Below are 19806 nucleotides of genomic sequence, written 5' to 3' on the forward strand. Positions count from 1 at the left end.
AGGAAGAGGGAGAGACAGAGAGGCGAGTAAGAGGGGAGAGAGAGGGAGGAAGAGGGAGAAACCGAGAGAGAGAAAGAGAGAGAGAGGAGAGCGAGGAAGGGAAGGAGCGAGGCAGGAAGAGGGAGAGAGAGAGGAGGTAGAAAGAGAGAGTTGGAAAGGAGACTGCAAGAGTGCCTTGCAATATAACTTTTCATTTGTGTCTAGAGAGACATCTAGTGGTACATCTAACATAATGACAGCACACTCTAGAAAGGCATCAATCAACATTTTCACTGTAACTTAGTATGTTTAGAACATTTTCTTCATTTATTTTTAGTAATACTTCCGATACATATATAAACAATCTTTACAAAACGACGGAGTCTTATCTTTTTTTTTTTACAACACACAACTTGCTTCAAGAGAACCCCCATCTGTAATATCATACACCCACTGCAATATTCAAACTAAACATTTCTGTGCAATACAAAATAAATGTTCACATATGTTGACCTTTAAAAAAAAAAAAAAAAAAATGTTATTTTTTACAAGGAAAACTGACAAAAAGTAAACATTCTCCTCATCAGCTGTTCTTCTAGCGATCAGGCAGTGGTCGAATTCTGCCACTGTAGAACAGCGGCGTCATATTTCCTCTGTATTCATATACTGTAATGAAGGCTGCTTAGATGGACCTCAATATATACAGAATATATGATGTAATATTGTACGCCGAGAGAACAAACTGCATCATTATCATATGTCTAAGGGCACTATGATATGGGTCATTGTGAAAAATGATTTTTCGATAGTCTTAAGAATTCAGAACTGAAAACAACTGTAGTGTTCCTAGAGCCTTTGTCCAAGAAAATGGTACTGTTCAACTTCCGTCTAAATTCATCAATCACCCAATTCATCAATCATTCATCACATGAATCAATGACATACAGTATAAACCTGTGCTGCACCCATTATTAAATATGTTGGTTTCATGAATGTATATGGTACTGTAGATAGTTGATCATTGACAATAAGGCAGAAGTTAGGTTTGCGTGACATTAGAAGTTAGACAAAAATACAATAGTAGTCACACACATCGTTTTAGCTTCAAAAGGGTTTTGTTTTTTGCGAAACAAGTTATCGAAAAAATAAGAAAATCCATTTGCCCATTTATCTTCCATGTACATATGGACTATGTTTCATATTTACAACATTTAAACCATTGGAAATATCTCATTGTAAGCAAGAACAGAATCAATGGTCCTCATTTAAGTTGTCTATTCGATTTCATTCAGGCAGAGAGAGGGACAATACCAAGCAAACTACAGTATATAGACCACAAAAGATACTGGACCAAAAACAAAACGAGTTGTGACAAAATAAAATCTATACATATTTACTATTGATTCACACCCCCTGTGTTATAGAATGTAGACATCATCTGCAGTTATCATGTATCCATGGTCTTGAAAATGCCTATTATTTTCACATTTTATTTCCAACTGCATATGGTTGTGTCTTAAGAGAGGCAATGTTCTATGGCAATACAACGTATAAGTCATCATGTGCATATCATGCTGCACTAATGTAGTGCAATAATAGTGCCTGAAACAAAGCAAAAGGGAGACAGGCAATAGATCCAGTAACCAGGGATTGTTTCTCATCTTGTGTTCTCTGTCTGTATATGTTTATCCTTCAAGATAGTCCACTGCCTAGGAATCAACCGGAAACCAAAAGTATCTCTTTGTTTGCGACCGAAGAAGGAGATTTCAGTCMAAATTCAGAAAGGAAAGGAATCCAAGCCTTTTCATGGAGATTTTCTCCCCTTCCCTGCGGTGACTTTTGGCAACGTGCGAACCGTCAGTGCATCCTAAGCCTCCAGCTACTCAACGTTTCAGTGACAAGCAGAAAACACAGCAAAGAAATGAGCTTGTGCTGTTTGTGTTCAAGGAGAAAAAAGTTTGTCTCTTTGCAGCAGCCCTTCCATTTGAAAGCAAAAAGKGCAAACAAAAAAAGGCATTTTCCTCGTAGTGAGTGGAGGCCTTGAAGGCTTTTGCTTAAGGAAATATCACAAAAGAAAATGGGGGAAAAAGGAGAACTGCTGCTTGAAATGGACTAAACCCAAATATCTCTAAGTGGAGAAATGTTTCCTCAATTCCAATCTCCATTTAACTCATGAGGACCCAAAATGGATTCAAGATGGCCGTTGGTCTTCTTCTTCTGATCTGCAGATGAAAACATCCCTGTCCTTCCGATGATGGGATATGTCTCTTTGTTTTTACGGCAGGTGTGGCAGGTCTCTGGAGGACTAGGCTATCCCAGAGTCCTACATGTCAGCGTCCCCATCATAGGCTAGGGTGAGAGGTTTCAGTCGGTTGTTCATCTGCCTCTGTCTCTTTGGTTTCTTTGGCTTTTTGCTAAGAGGAAGAGTAGACAACACGTTACCCTGCCTTACAATCTGTACACTACAGTGCAAGTAAAACACCAGCAGCACTAGAAAGTGGCATACTATTATGCCAGTTATAACATATCGCTGCGTTTGTTCTAAATGAACGATATCTCTATAAAACTGACATTTCAGGAAGACATGGGCATATTAAAAAGATAAAAAGCAAGTTAAAGGTATTAGTATGTCCATTTGCATTAATGTCTWTGGCCGTGCTTCACTTGACTTCTATGGCTCGGAGTTATAAAGTACCTTTTCTATAGGTTATGACAGTGCAAGAATATTACAGAGCTATTTAACAAATGTCACCATCCTAGGAAAAGAGAAGCACGATTGTTGTCCTGCAATCATTAATGCCTCATAAAGATGCATGCATAAATGCTTACTTCTACTGCATGTGTGCATATTTCTTGATGGTAGTGTGAACTTGATCATCCTCAACAATTGGTGTTCCGTGCATTATAAACGTAAGCACCATAATAAATGTATGTGACAATGTATGGTAAATAGAGGATAAACAGGGATGAGATGGCAGAGGGGATTTGATAAAAGCAGGGGAATGTTGCTACTGCTTTAAAATATAGTAGCTATCTATCATGGCCACCAGAGGGMAGTATGGCACCATCATTGTGCCATTTTTCATTTAAGAAAACAAATTAGTCCACAGGAAAAGGCCTGAATGAGTCTTAATGGGGTTGAATTTGTATTTTTTATGTATTTTTTTAATTTAACCTTTATTTAACTAGGCAAGTCAGTTAAGAACAAATTCTTATTTACAATGACGGCCTACACCGGCCAAATCCAGACGACGCTGGGCCAATTGTGCGCCGCCCTATGGAACTCCCAATCATGGCCGGATGTGATACAGCCTGGATGCGAACCAGGTACTATAGTGACGCCTCTTGCGCTGAGATGCAGTGCCTTAGACTGCTGACTACCATCAGTCAATGGTAGTCACATTAGTAGTCACTTAACCCTGGTCACATATTTTGTTCCAGGCCAACACTAACACTTCTGAGTTAACTAATCTTCATCTTGAGTCGTTGATTAGTAATTGGGTGTGTTAGGGTCTGGAAACCACTGCCCTAATGGTTTCGGTTAATGATTTGGTGAAGGTAAGGTCATCCTAAAGTCGGAAGACTTCCTACAACCAGGTTCTATCTGGAGCCTACCACCTACAGTATGAGGGACCCCTAGAAGGTGATTTCCTGGGACCTCACCTGCACCAGCAACTTCACACAGCTGGTCAAGCGGGACATGTCATGTGACACTGGTGGAGGGGTCACAGGTCAGGGGTCAACGGTTGGCACTGCAGCTACTCTTTAGCTGCTGCCCTGGCCGCTGCCCTGGCTGCTGCTTTGGCCACTGCTTTTGCCACTGCTTTGGCTACTGCTTTGACCCAACTCTTGGCAATCGGGGCACGTATAAGTCAACTCATGTACATTTTGGCCCATCCAGACCACCGTCCCATTGGCGTTGGACTCGGTGGCCTGAAGATGGCGGCGCAGGACGCTGTAACTGCTGCTGGCGACAGATGGCATGAAGAAAACAAAACAAACAACAACAAAACAATAAATACACCAAAAAGATGAGGGGGGGATGAACCGACTAATGACTAAATGAAAGGGTTCAACATCTGAAATCAAATCGGACCAAAACAAATCACTACGGGGATTTTTTAATGAATGATGAAGGGATGGATGAGTAAAAAAGGACAAGATCAGAGCGGACTCACCAAGCTAGGTATATCATAGACACTATGAACATGAGCAGTACCAGGGCTCCCGCTGCTACACCATATACCCACGTCTTCAGCTTGCCATCTGTGGAGGAGGGAGAGCTGTCAGTTCAGCTGGCTACACGACTGACTGGGTCTAGTTTCCATTCGTTTCTGGCTTTGAAAATGTTGATCTGAATTGTGCTTTGTAGGACATAGATGTCTAGACAGTCTCAACCTGTTGAAAATGGTAAGAGCCCAAGTGCCACTTACTGCCTCAGTGACATGCAGCACTCTAACCAGAAAGCACTATGGTGTTAACCAAGCAAATTAGCTAAGAGCGTTAGCATAATACATTAGCATAATACATAGTATGTCTTGTATTGGCTGCAATCCTGTTGCAGCATCTAACAAACCATCAGCCACATGCTTCCTTTTCATTTCATGCACTTATTTAGCCATGATGACGGAGTAGCAGAGAAACATTCCTCTGGTCCAAACTGGTCCTCCCATCACTTTACATTCTTGCTATATTTGCTATTGTCAGAAGTGTGTGCAGAAATGTAACTCTCATAAACCAAAAGCTATAAAAGCTATTTACTGTGGTTGACGTAGCTGCATCTGTAAGAAATAATGCCCCCCGCAGCATCTATCTAACTTTCATGGGTTTTACTTTTTGTACTCTGCACCTGCAAGCTACTGAATGTGTGTTCACTACTTCTACGCTAGTGACGTAGCTGGTTCACCTGGTCCAAAGGGCTGCAGGTACCAGGTRCGTCCGGTGCGTCCAGGCTGTATGGTGGCAGGCAGGGTGGGGTTGATGGCACGGCTGGTCTTCACGTCAGTCTTCTTGTCCCAGGCTGTGGGGATTTCCAGGATGGGTATGGGGGAGCACTGGTTCAGCTGGCCACTGGAGGACATCACCTCGGTGTAACCCTCCTCGCACATACACATGCCGGCCTGAAGAGGGCAGTGTTACACACATACTGTTCACTGCTGTGTCTGAATATGTTACTATCTGTCGAATCCTTGCTTCCTCTGTCYTTGTTTCCTCAAATCCTTTCAAAGCTAATTGGAGGAGGAGGTTTCTCTTGGATTCTCTCCTTTGATGCACTTTGAAAGGAATTGARGAGACAAGGATGGAGGAAGCAAGGATTTGACAGGTATTAATGCTTTCAAACACAACCACGGTTGTCAGCTTGTCACTATCTGGCCATGCTAGAATGGACTGAAGTGCAACGCGTTCAGAGCACAAACCTAATCTGAACCACTCTCACTCAACATAGATAACTACCCGTGAACAGCTCACCTCAGTGCAGAAGGACATTGGCATTTGACACGGCGGGTCACATGAGTTGTTGTCATCTCCTGGAGGATTGATAGGGGGGCATCCTCCTGTAGGTCAAAGGTCACCAAAGAAGGATCAGATGGCATGTGATTGGTCAGATCTTTAGGCTTTGATGTCAACTCTAATAAGGCATATGGAAAKAAGTGCATTAAGGCACCATTGAAGGTTTAGTAGTGCCTACCTGTGACGTTGAGTCCATCAGAGCGCTGACACCAGGTGACACGAGAGGAGCCTGACCACGTGCTGCTCATCCACTTGTACTCAAAACACTCCCCATCTGTAAGAGCACAAGACATAATGATATCGATGAGCCATTAAGTCAGGTACAGAACAGARCCAAATTGAACTCAGATCAGTTCTACTGAATTAAACAGAACTTAATTGAACAGAGGGGTGTGGTTCGATTTTTACATTCTGGATGAAAGGCTCAGTCTTTTGCTAGATGGCTTAGCATGAACGCTGTTAATGTTTAATCAATATCTCCATCAGTGCTCCAAGTGACCCTTATTCTTTGGGGAGCCCTCTGTAACTAATCACCTGCAAAACCAGTTCAACTCTATCGTAAATGAGCAATCTCAATCTCATCTCAAAAATGTAAATTTTTCTCTCAGTGCTCGCTGGCTACAGTATCATCGCTACAATCAATACAATTGATTTTTTATAGTGTCATCGGTCAGGGTATAATGATCTGGTGTGTTTCTCTCTCTTTCTTCCTCTCCCTCTCTCTCTCTATTCCCTATATTGCTTCCTCTCCCCTCTCTCTCCTGTTTTTCCTCTCCATCCCATGTCTCGCTCCTTCCCACTCGATCTTCCCGTCTCCCCTTCCTCTTCTTCTTAAAGAGCGCCGGGCCACCCCATCCCCTCTCCCACATGGGCCCATAGTGATGCTTATAAACCAGGTCATCCCAGCAATGGCTGCTGTGGGGCGGCCGCAGCAGTGGGTGAGAAAACGAGGGACTCCCCAGCCAGAGCCCAGGGGAACGTAGTGGGGGGTTGGGGATTCACATAACACTGTATGCTCTAGTCTAGTCTAACATGAATAAGATGCCTGAGGGACCATGCTAGTACTGTATATAAACCTGAGGAATTTGTTTTGCCATATTTTAACCTGGTAAAATAAATTCCTCATGGGAATGTTATTTGACTTCGATGAAAACATAAAACCTGGGTTGTATTGATTAGGCACCAAATGGAAGAAAACAGACTGAAGTGGGACGGGACTACCTTAATAGTCCAATAAAAAAACATTCATTTTCATCTTCCATTGCAAAACATTTAGCTTGTGTGCCCTAATGAATACAACCTTGTTTTCCCAGTCTCACCAATGCAGGGTCGGGACTCCCAGTCCTGGTCAGGACACAGCTGGACATTCTCAGGCTCCTGGGCCATGACGGCTCGCGAGCGCACCTGGACAGAGCCAAAGTCCACGCCGGCCCCTTTGGCACACACACTCAGACACGGGCTCCAGTCAGACCACTCCATCAGGTAGACATTCACCTACACACACACAGAGAGAGAGAAGACGAGAGAGAAGAGAAGACCGAGAGAAGAGAGAGAAGAGAGAGAAGAGGATGAAAGAGAGAGAAGAGAGAGAAGAGAGAGAATAGAGAAGCGCGGAAACAGAGACAGAGGACAGAGACAGAGACAGAGACAGAACAGAGACAGAGAGACAGAGAGACAGAGAACAGTAGAAGAGAGATGGAAGAGAGAGAGAGACAGAAAAAGAGGCCGTTAAATTCTACAAACCACTAAAAAGGAAGTGATTCCCAAACCTTCCATAACAAAGCCATCACCTACAGAGAGATTGAACTTGGAGAGAAGAGTCCCCTAAGCAAAAGCTGGTCTAGGCTCTGTTCACAAACACAAACCACACCCCACAGACCCCAGGACAACAGCACAATTAGACCCAAACCAAATCATGAGAAAACAAAAATGATTAATTGACTTGACACTTGAAAGAAGTAACAAAAAAACAGGAGCGAAACTGAGATGCTCATTTGGCCTAAACAGAAGAGTACACAGTGCAGAATACCTGTACCACTGGACTGACCCAAACTTAAGAAAAGCTTTGACTATGTTACAGACTCAGTGAGCATAGGCCCTTGCTATTGAGAAAAGGCCGCCGTAGGCAGACATGGCTCTCAAGAGAAGACAGGCTATGTGCACACTTGCCCACAAAATGAGGTAAACTAGCGGCACTTCCTAACCGTTCCTGCCCAATGTATGCCATATTAGAGAGAACATATTTCCCTCAGATTACACAGATCCCAAGAATTGGAAAACAAATCCATTTGATAAACTCCCATATCTACGGGGAGGAAATTCCCAGTGTGCCATCACAGCAGCAAGATTTGTACCTGTTGCCACAAGAAAAGCAACCAGTGAGAACAAAACACCATTGTAATACAAACCCATAATTTATGCTTTATTTACTTTTAATTTGTGTCTTTATCCATTTGTACATTGCTTACAAACACTTAATATATAATATAAACATTTGTAAATTCTTTATTGTTTTGAAACTTCTCTGTATGTTAATGTTTACTGTAATTTGTATTTGTTTATTTCACTTTTTTGTATACATATCTACCTCACTTGCTTTTGGCAATGTTAAACACATGTTTCCCATGCCAATTAAAGCCCTTGAATTGAATTGAATGATGAGAGAGAGACAGACGAGAGAAGAAAGGAGAGAGAGAGACAGAGAGAGAAGAGAGAGAGAGAGAGAGAGAAGCAGAGAGAGAGAGAGAGAGAGAGAGAGGAGAGAGGGAACCACGAAGTTGTTACGCCTCTTGTTCATTTGAAGTGATATGCCTGAAGTAAAAGGACACACAGAAGCAAGAAACACAACTAAAGCTAACCAAGTCAACAAGTTTATTAAACTCTTGGGGGTGAAGAACGTCTATTAAAGTTCAAAGCAGATTGTTGTTGATGTAATGTATGTGTATATCTGCATAAAAGGAGATGTTATTCTCTATGCTGTTTTTGTACAGGCATAGGCTTCATCTAATCTATGCTACCACCCACACTGTACCACGATGCCACAATATAAATAACAGCACACCTCCATAAGACGGGAGCGCTGCATACTGTTAGCTGGTTGGTTACCTGGACAGGGCAGAACACAGGTCTCCTTCAGTATGATCACTTTGTCTCTGTTGACAGCCAGCTCCAGACCCCACCACAGCTCCTCCTCCACCATGCTGCCCTCTCCCTCTCTGGAGCCGTCCGACACGAAGCACGACAGGTTCGGTAGCGAAGTCCGCTCCGCATACCACCATCCTGGGGAGACAGACACACACACACAGAAGCACACACAGAAGCACACACAGACATACACACAGACACACACACATGGAAAAGTCAGATCATGTCCTCTGTGTGTGTTAACTGAGTAAAAGGGTCAAAGAGAGAAATAAGACAGTGTGTGGTGTAGCCTACCTCCACTCTGCACTCAGACCAGGAGAATAAGACAGGTGTGTGTGTAGCCTACCTCCACTCTGCACTCAGACCAGGGAGAATAAGACAGTGTGTGTGTTAGCTACCTCCACTCTGCACTCAGACCAGGAGAATAAGACAGTGTGTGGTGTAGCCTACCTCCACTCTGCACTCAGACCAGGGAGAATAAGGACAGTGTGTGTTGTGTAGCCTACCTCCACTCTGCACTCAGACCAGGGAGAATAAGACAGTGTGTGGTGTAGCCTACCTCCACTCTCGCACTCGAACCAGGGGCATACTGCACCTGTAACAGGGTCTGGACAGGACAAGGTTTCCACTGCTCCAGCCTGAGAGGGACAGGGACGCCCGTCTCCCTGAGACCCCTGCACCACCACCCTGCTACGCCACATCCGCCCTAGAACACAAAAATGCAGTGACATCATTCATGTGAGAACACTCACTGTACAATTAGTTCTGTACAGATGTAGGATCTTCATTTGATCACCCTGTTGCAGGATACTTTCCTGCAATGCAGTGTAGTGTATTTGAGGTTTAAAAGGCTCCTGAAGTAATTTTCACTTTGAAAATTCAGACTTGATTTTTCCCTTTATGAAACACCATCAAAATGTCCATGAATTATAATCCAGATAATAATTCACACTTCCTGTTGGTGAGGATTATTTTCCTGCTGTTGCTAAACTGACTCAAATGAAGATTCTACATCTGTAGTAGTTACAGTATCACATCTACCTAAAGACATGTAGAAAGTCTGCAGACGTTGGGACTATTTGTTTCAGAAAGAGTGCTTTGACTGTAATTCACATCAACATATGACTGATGTCTGAATAGGGAGATGCATGAGCTCGGGCTACAAACCAAACACAGCAGTGATCTCCGTCTAGACAAACGCAAGTCAATGATGTGTTGTTCGCTCTTTTCCTCCTTTTGAATGGACAGTCTGCTGAAGTGCATCCTTTGTTTTAATGTCAGTTCATTCACCATTCAGTGCATTCAATTCAATTGGCAAAGAAATGTAATTACAGTATGGGCCTACAAACAGTTATTGGGTGTATTTATGTACAATGTATCGTGTGTACTCCTGTGCGTCTTTGCGTGTGTGTTACTGTATTATTTATAGGTTACTGTATTAGTCGTCCCTAACTGCTTGACAAAGGCAGCTCTTGAAAAAGCCTGCTACACTGTTCTGTCCTCCAGCCATATTGATTACCTCTCTACTTCCACTCCTCCACTTGAGCAAAATGACTTTTCCTTTCTGTTCTGCCAACTACTGCCTTCCTTTTATATAACACCAGTACAGGACCATATGAGGTGGTGAAGTCTTATGTGTAATGGATGTGGTGTGCTGCAGTCTGAGCATTTTGTAAGCTTTCTTGATTCTAAAGGCTTTGCAATGTGATGTATACAGTAGTTATACTAAGATGTGATCATCTCAGATGAAGATAGGTATTAAGTGAGCTACACACACACACACACACACACACACACACACACACACACACACACACACACACACACACACACACACAACACACACCACACACACACACACACACACACACACACACACACACGGATTGTGATTTGCTGTAACACACTGGTACTTCAAGTACTGCACACTCAATTTCCACCTCTCCCTCGCATTCATTCCTCTTTCCACCGCTCTCGTAGAAATCCATCTCACTGCTTCCACGCCACATGCTCTTTCAAACCCCTTACCCTTTCTCCGTCTCTGTTTTGCAATTGGTCACATATAACAGCTCATTTTCCAACACAGAGCCAGCAATCCTCTCTCTCAACCAAACAACAAAGAACACCTGCTACACTTATCAGACAGTAAAATACAACATTTTCCATCAGACATAATACTACCTCACATCCTGTTCTAGCCAACAGAACATCCTCTATAGATCAGGTGAGGATCCCCATTGCATCTTTAGTCACTCTTAAAACACTTATCTCTTGCCTGTGATTCAGCTGCAGGTGCTAGAGGCTACAGGCTGGCTGTTACTTCAAAGGGCTTCCCACAGGGCTGCTAGCAGACAGACATAATAGGACAGAATCAATTTTCTGATGCTGTACAACAACAAACAACAAAGGACAGAGCAGTCACTTTACAGGGCGATGTAGGATGCAATCTCTCTCAGTTCAATGAGCAGTCTTGCAATTTTGGGGGGGGGGAGTTCTCCCAACCCATTAAGAGTGTGATGTGTGATTGTTTTTGCGCAGACGGAGATCCCTGGGATCGTTGGTCATCTGACAGTGTAGAGGAGCTGTTGATTTAACATGGGTTGATAGCACAGCGAACGTAGGAAGGTGTGCATTCTATTACGTAAGGCCATCGAACGAAACAGAGTGAGCTTTGAAGATACTGTATGACCGTGTTTAATGCCGTTTGTCTCGTTTGTAATCTTTGTGTTTTTCCAAACCCTGGCTGCCTGAGATATTTTGTGATATTAGCTTGAATAGAATATTTGTAGGAAACAAATCAATGCACTGTATCTCATATGGAAACAATATTCATATCACCACCGAGATGAGTCTGGTTTGATGACCCTCAGGAGAAGTTAACCCATTAAGTGTCCTTCAATTCTTCTTGATCATCTCAGACGTTTACCTAGGAGCCATTGACAGTAAAAGGATATAGGAGTATATATACATTTTTTTAATTGAACCTTTATTTAACTAGGGAAGTCAGTTAAGAACAAATTCTCATTTACAATGACGGCCTACCGGGGAACAGTGGGTTAACTGCCTTGTTCAGGGGCCGAATGACATAATTTTACCTTGTCAGCTCGGGGATTCGATCCAGGAAACCTTTGGTTGCTGGCTCAATGCTCTAACCACTAGGCTACCTGTCTTACCATCCAATCCACACGTGTGCGAGCATTCCGACCAGGCCGACCAATCAGAGAGCTGGCAGTTGACGGGACACTCCACCACACAGGAAATGTTCATCTGCCACTTCCTCTCCAGGCTCAGCTATGAAAGAGCAGGATCATTATCACTCAGTTACAGTATCAGTCACAACACCTATCATAGTGGCATTTTGCAACAGACTGGTACAGCCAGCCCAGACCCATTGCTTCTTACTTCTGTCTGACCCCTAGGTAAATAGCCTATAATTCTCAGGAGCCGCTGGTTCTGTTCTGGCACAAGATGGGCACCCGGCTTGTTTAAACCCTATCATCCCTGATTGAGCCRGACTGAAACTGGGCCATGGGTTCAATAGCAGTGAGGTTAGTTTTTCCACTGCAGCCTGCAGGGTACAATTTGAGAGAGTCTGAATGGATTATGAATAAACTGAGTTGAATCTGATGGGGCTACAGCAATCCTCATGTGTAAACTCTTCTAAATGTTTTATGAAGATACTGTACATGCCTGTCATTTTATTTGCCTAGAATCACTTGTGGCTGATACTGATCCAAAGAGATAATATATTACGTTATTGCTGCTCTGCTGAGCTAAATTAGTAATACTCCAAGGACACACAACTTCAAACTATTGACAGTACAGATGGTTCAGTTACTCTGGAAACGGTCCAATTTCAATATCACTAGTATTGACTCAGTATTGACTTTCATCATAGTGGACCTGAATGAGAGTTAGGATTGTAATCAGGAGTTGGGGATAGAGCATTTAAGAGGATCCCACCTCCTTACAGAACTTGAGGTCGACAGACTTGCCGTCGCTGCGTACACAATCCAGCATCCGCGTCTTGATGCCATTCCCACACACAGCATTGGCACTTAGCTGACATGTGCTCCAGTCTGAGGGGAAAAGGCAGACCAGTATGAAAATCACACTCAAATTCAAGACAAACTCACAAACATACACTGAGTATACTAAACATTAGGAACACATTCCTAATATTGAGTTGCACTCCCTTTTGCCCTCAGAACAGCCTCAATTCGTCGGGGCATGGACTCAAGGTGTCGAAACGTTCCGCAGGGATGCTGGTCCATGTGGACTCCAATGCTTCCTACAGTTGTGCCAAGGTGGCTGGATGTCCTTTGGGTGGTTGACCATTCTTGAAACACACAGGAAACTGTTGAGCATGAAAAACCCAGCAGCGTTGCAGTTCTTGACACAAACCGGTGTGTCTTGCACCTACTACCGTACCCCGTTCAAAGGCACACATTTTTTTGGTCTTGCCCATTCACCCTCTGAATGGCACACATAAAACAATCCATTTCTCAATTGTCTCAAGGCTTGATAATCCTTCTTTAACCTGTCTCCTCCCCTTCATCTACATTGCTTGAAGTGGATTGAACAAGTGGAATCAATAAGGGATCATAGCTTTCACCTGGATTCACCTGGTCAGTCTATGTCATGGAAAGACCAGGTGTTCTAAAATGTTTTCTATTCTCAGTGTACAGTATGGCCCGAGATGATTTATATATACACTAGATGGGTAACAGGGGGGCACTGATTTGAAGCCCCCGCTCCTCCATTTTACTACTCCCCCACCGTTGTAAAAAATAAGCTATAGAAATTCCTTTTATTAATGCATACATTTGCTTTTACGAAGTTTATTCTATCACAGACACCTTAATGCATAATTTGAACTTATATGATGTAAGCTAAACATAGAAATAATTATAAGTAAATATAAAATAACATTTTTCTTAACGTATAACTTTTAGAGAGTAATAATGTTGCTGTCCCCACTACAATATTAAAATTCTTAAATACATGTCATTTTGTCCTTGAAACATTTAATTGAAATACTGTAAAGAGTTCCATTTATTCCTATGGAAGACTCGTTCTTCTGGGGAGTACCAATATGTCCGACCAGTGGCTTCAAAGCCTCTCATTGGCCAATACACAGCATTTGCAATCTAGTGTTTATATACATCATTGCCCCAAACTGGACAGGAGATACACGTGCAAAGCTTCAATCATTAGGCAAAGGGTACATTTGATGTCAAAGCCTGTTTTAGGCAGTTCCAACCCCAAGTCATTTTCTAAAGATAGGATATGTACTCAGTTGAGTTTGATGGCAGTTGATTAGTTTGGCAACAGACGCATTGGGAACACCTCTAACACTTGAACTCATTAACTGAACAGAGTCATGACCGCTTGTAACACCTGCTCTGCCATGCTTTTGACAGCTAAACTAGGGCACATGACGGAGGAGCACGTAAAAAGATCAAGAGAATTGCCCACGCCTATTTCAAGAGAAGTGGTGGAATTGTCAGACTTGCGTAAAAGTAAAGATACCTTAATAGAATATGACTCAAGTAAAAAGTCACACAGCTAAATACTACTTGAGTGAAAGTCTAAAAGTATTTGGTTTTAAATATACTTAAGTATCAAAAGTAAAAGTAAAAGTATATTATATTATGCAAACCAAATGGCACAATTTTTTATTTATTTATTTATGGATAGCCAGGGGCACACTCCAACACTTAGACGCCATTTACAAATAAAGCATTTGTGTTTAGTGAGTCCGCAAGATTAGAGGCAGTAGAGATGACCAGCGATGTTCTCTTGATAAGTGTGTGAATTGGACCATTTTCCTGTCCTGCTAAGCATTCAAAATGTAAGGAGTACTTTTGAGTGTCAGTGAAAATGTATGGAGTAAAAAGTATATCATTTTCTTTAGGAATGTAGTGAAGTAAAAGTTATCAAAAATATAAATAGTAAAGTATTTACATAAACAATCCTCTGAAGTGAAGCATGTCGTTTGAATCCAGAGAAGTTGGAATCCCAGAACCCCAGTCAAATAACCATGTGGCTCTAGTTAAGCCATGAATCATGTCTACCACTGAGGGGCCCGGGGATCACTCAAACGCCTGCAACACTCTGACAAAGATGAGTGGCTGTTTTTAGCGGCTGTTTTAAGTGCTCAACTCCTGCTGCAAAGCTTTGTGGCACTCGGGGGAGTGGAAGAGGGAGATTGTGGAGAGAGAGAGAGAGAGAGAGAACGATTCAGACAAGCAAAGGCAAGATGGATCCTGGCAACATCAAATAGAGCATTTCCAGTAATGATCTCTCCTGGTATTTTATTTACATAGTTACTGTGTGGCCCTGAAAGGCCTTGGTGCCGCCGGGAGCAGAGCGCTACAGATTAGCAGTGAAGTGAGCAACAGACAGAGAGAGAGGAGAGAGAGAGAGAGACAGAGAGAGAGGAGAGAGGAGAGAGAGAGAGAGAGAGAGAGAGCTACGATATTGAAGATAACACTACACATCTCTGGAATCACAGAGGAGCCACCAAAAAAGACTGCAGTTTAATTGGACCAAGTCGTTTTGAAGTAGCACTAGATAAGAGTATGCTGCACCAAGAGTGTGCAAAATGACTACACGACCTTATAGTGTGTATATCGATTTTTTTTAAACTGCATTGGTTGGGTAAATTTATTTCAGTATGAGTAAAATTAGAACACTTAAAAGGCCCAGTGCAGTCAATAACATGATTTCCCAGGGTTTTGTATATATTTCCACACTATGAACTTGGAATAATACTAGGAAATGGTGAAAATGATGATAATGCCCGTTTAGTGTAAGAGCTGTTAAAAAAGGGTAGGATGCAGTCACCAGGCGGAGAATAAGTTAATATATCAAGAAATTGCTCACGCTAAGAAGCTATTTTTGTTTCTTTTTGACCATTTTGATTGAAAACAGTCACAGTAAGGTACTTAATTATTACCCAGAAATTATTTGATATTGAGGTAAAAACAGCTGCATTGGGCCTTTAAGTAACAGTGTAAGTAGATAGCCACTGATGAGGGAAAGTAGCTACTTATAGACAAACTAAATGGAAGATGTCAAAGTGAGATGTTCTGCGATTCATTTTTTTTCTTCTACCTGTGATGTTGTAGAAATAGTGAAAGCAGTTCAGGTTCAGACTACATGGCTCCTTCTCTGTGGTGTCCGGACATTGTCTCCCTGCTCCAGGTGACCGGATGGCGTAGGCTGTCCGTTTCCTGCTGTTGTTGTAACTGCATGGCTGAAAGGTAGGCACAATTTCACATCAACATGGAGGGGTTGAGCAAAAAGGGGGAGGGTTGTGTATTTTTATTATAGCGTAAATGATTTACAAATCCATATTGCAGCAAGTCATAAGAAGTCTACGTAGACAGATCACTGAACTGGAACTAAGCCCTTTTTTCAATGGAGAGGCCTTGTCGCCATGATGTCCATATTTATTGAACATAAAGGTCGATTCAACTGTGTGAATTTGAAGGCTTCTCTTTCTCCATATTTAATTGTCTTAAATAAAAGCGGATTAACATTCCATGTTTTGATGTCATGCCATTCCCAATTCCCAGGGCTGCCAACTTTCCCATATCCTCTCTACTGGCATTCCTGGAATATGGAATTCCTAGGAATTTCGCGGAAAAATGTTGAGGATGCTTCTCGAATAGATATTCCATCCTAACATTCCTTACATTCCCTTTACACAGTGTGAGAGTGGGAAAAACTCTCTGGAATAACATCGCTGGAATGTTTTATTCGCTATGAATAAAACATGGGACAAGCCCCGCTGGTACCGGCAAGACTCCATGTTGCGATTGAAATTGTGGGAAGTCAGCATGTCAAGCACTTAAAGAGAACGGGGTGTGATTAACAATGGCTGGTGCCTTTTCAGGAAAACAGCAGGTGACGTTGAAACAGTTCAATCGCTCTTTTACAACCAATGAAATGTGTCAGAGGGGGAGGACTGGACCTCTTACTGCGGTTAACTACTGGACTTTGATTATATTCAGTAATATTTTATACATGTGTCTATTTTACAGCTGTGAGACAACCATGGTCGGGCTGCCTTTACCATGTTACAAAGGCTTCCTAGCAGTGTCAGGCTGGAGAATGAGAGTGGTTCATGATCCGATCAGAGCAGGTGCATCTGTTTCACAAGGGGATTTTTACATCCAGAAATACATTCACCTCCACTGAAGTCTCGATCAGGAAGTAGTTACATCGGTTTCTTTCCCTGTGTATTTTAATAGGTGAGAATTGGATAATGTGATTCACAGGCATTTGTTACCGCTCTGCAGCACATTTCTTTTTTATTATTTTTCTGCTTCCGTGGAGGAAGAAATATCATACTGTGAAAGATTCACAATCCATTTATCCTAAGAAAAACAAACTCTTTATGTTAGGTTCCAGCCTCTTTCAAAAAGTGAGAAATGGGTATCACAGTTTCAATCACAGGACTTCATATCACAGAATCAGTGGGTGAATTTTAAAAAACTATCCTACCGATCCAGGGTCAGTTCTTACCACAGACGTCTACCAGTGGTTCTTAGCAGGCTGCAGCAACTCCAGAGAGGCCAAAACTTTTGTACAGATCCAGGATACCTCTTACCACAGCCATCACATACACATCATACATACATGAATAGAGATGATTGGCCTCCGACCAGTTATTCTTACCAGGCTGCAGCGGTTCCAGCTGCTCCAGTCAGAGAGGACACAGTCCTCGGGGCAGGGCAGCCGGCTTCCCCGCGTCCCCAAGGGCATGTCCTCCGGGTCACACAGGTAGTCCTCCACAGACTCAGATGGACCGTCAATAGTGTTCAGCATACACCTAAGGGATTGGCCCAGAGATGTGTTCATATGACCTTACATAGTCAAAACATTTTCCATTAAAATCAGCTGTCAATCAAATGCAATATATRCARCATATTTACATGCATATGTTGAGGACCATGGATTTGTACTGTGTGTGACACAACGGTCTTCCTATGAGGGAGTAGAACATTGCTTGGGATGGTTTTATTTAGTGTAAAGTAGTGTGATGTAGTGAAATGGTATAGTACCTGACTTTGCGGGTCTGGACGCCCTCTCCACAGTTCTCCTTCAGGTCCAAGTTACTGACCTTCCACACACTCCAGGGTTCAGCCACCCACACATACTGACTACAGTCACTAATACATGGCACAACCTCATACACCTGGGGGAAGGCACCAGGCAAGGGATTTGACATGAATATGTCTATGGTTATTACCTCCGTTATCATTGAGTTTGGGTGACAAGAATAGCGTCAATGATATTACTGTGTTGAGATGATTAACACATTACCAGAGGTGTTTTGTTAGTGCTTAGGTCTGTCCTTTTTGATCTTACCTCGCTACATATATGAATGTTCTGTACAGTATTATGCAGAAAAAGAGATATTCTGTATGTGGGACATTGTTGACAATATGAATTCATAATACTGAAAAGGGTCTTACCTGGGCCTATTGTGTTCATCCGTATCCAGTGTGCATTGTGGAATGAAAGTGGCATAGATTTGGTATAATTGGTATAAATGCAAATATTCTGTATAATTTGGTATAAATGCAAATATTGAACTGCTACGATCAAACATTTGATTAATGTTAATCTGTGGAGTCCCCATTAGAGAATTGAAACACTGAGAAACAGATCAACATGGCTTGAATTTAATCCGCTTCTCTGAATCTATTTCTATTCATATTGAAGGTAAAATATTTCACTTCTCAAATCAGGAATCAGCCAGCTCACAGAGGCATTAGTGTGGATAGATCCATTTATAGCATCCATTCCTCTGGCTCTCTATTCTACCCAGCAAAAGCAATTTGGCAATCTAGAGAGAAAGTAACGGAAGGTAATGCAAACTGAATATTTTCATGAATATTTAATTTGTTTCTCTCTCTCTCCTATGTGTTTGTAATAATGTGTTTCTAACACAAAAATGGTTTTATTTATCACAAACAGTGCCTGAAAAAACAATATTTATATTAGGAAAAAATGACATCCTTATTAGGAAGTCCCTCAGCTGTCAGACAACATTCTTACAAGTAAACATTAACTCATTTCTACATTAGACAGTCTTGTGAGTGTTTCTCGTGCTGTACCTGGTTGATGTGGTCCAGTTTGGGGCAGGGTCGCCCTCCGTTGTAGGGTTTTTCCCGGAGCCACTTGGAACGCACTTTGACCCCGCTACCACATGACTTGCTGCACCGGGACCAGTTGGACCACTCGCTGAGCTTACAGTCTGACGGACAGGGGATGATGCACGCCTCCTCAATGTAGCCTGCATGGAGGAGAGAGAGAGTGGTGTGAGAAGGGCCAGGAAAAGATAGGGGCCCATAGAGGCCCTCAGGAGCCCTTCCTTTCCATGGTATAGCATCTATTTTGGTCGGATTGCGATAAGGTTATGACATGTTATAAAACTTAATGGCGTGTTCATGACATTTTCACGAAGGAATTAAAAGCACTGAGCAAAAATAAAGTGTTACCCATTATGTTTTTGTTTTCTATAATAAACAATAATATAATAATAAACTCATGTGTCTTGAAAATATTGTATGTGCAACTTGGAGAAAATCCAAGGTGTTCCGTTATCACATGACCAGAAAACCGATACTAGCACCAACAACATGAGCAAATAATGACTCAGCTGTTGATTCACAGAGACGGTCGCTTTTGTGCTAAAACAATAGAGCAACACTCCAGGGTCTCATATGAAGCTGATATATAAAGTCGGGAAAATACACTTGAGCAGTGGTTTGGGTCGACTGTAAGCTTTTTCATGCAATCTATGATTCCTCAAGTGGCTGACAGGGTCATGACATGGTAACTGGGTCTGGCTGGCTTAAGCATCTCACTCTGCGTATTACTCCTGTTTATCTGGATCCCTACATCCCCAAGCCTGATATCCTGTGTCTGTCTCGACAAACACACAGAGGTCGCAGGCTAATTCACTGGAAGAGGTTATCCATGTGAACCACTGGCTACATTTCAGTGGAGAACAACACGCTTCTTCTCTATGCTTTCACGAGATGGTTGTTAATGAATTGGAATGTACGGTGTATAGTATACGTTTGAGGGCTGGGTCTGGACTAAAGCTTCAGGGTTGAAGGCCTGAGGCTGTGTTATTGTGTAACAGCGTTT

The 19806-nt window shown here is 42.4% G+C and overlaps 1 pseudogene; it reads right to left on the minus strand.

The window, feature by feature from the left end:
• Positions 1 to 2308: 2308 nt before the first annotated feature.
• On the minus strand, positions 2309 to 19155 carry LOC112072950 (thrombospondin type-1 domain-containing protein 7A-like; annotated as a pseudogene).
• Between the last annotated feature and the right edge of the window lie 651 nt (positions 19156 to 19806).

Source organism: Salvelinus sp. IW2-2015, unplaced genomic scaffold, assembly GCF_002910315.2.
Source record: "Salvelinus sp. IW2-2015 unplaced genomic scaffold, ASM291031v2 Un_scaffold2103, whole genome shotgun sequence".
Lineage (NCBI taxonomy): Eukaryota > Metazoa > Chordata > Actinopteri > Salmoniformes > Salmonidae > Salvelinus > Salvelinus sp. IW2-2015.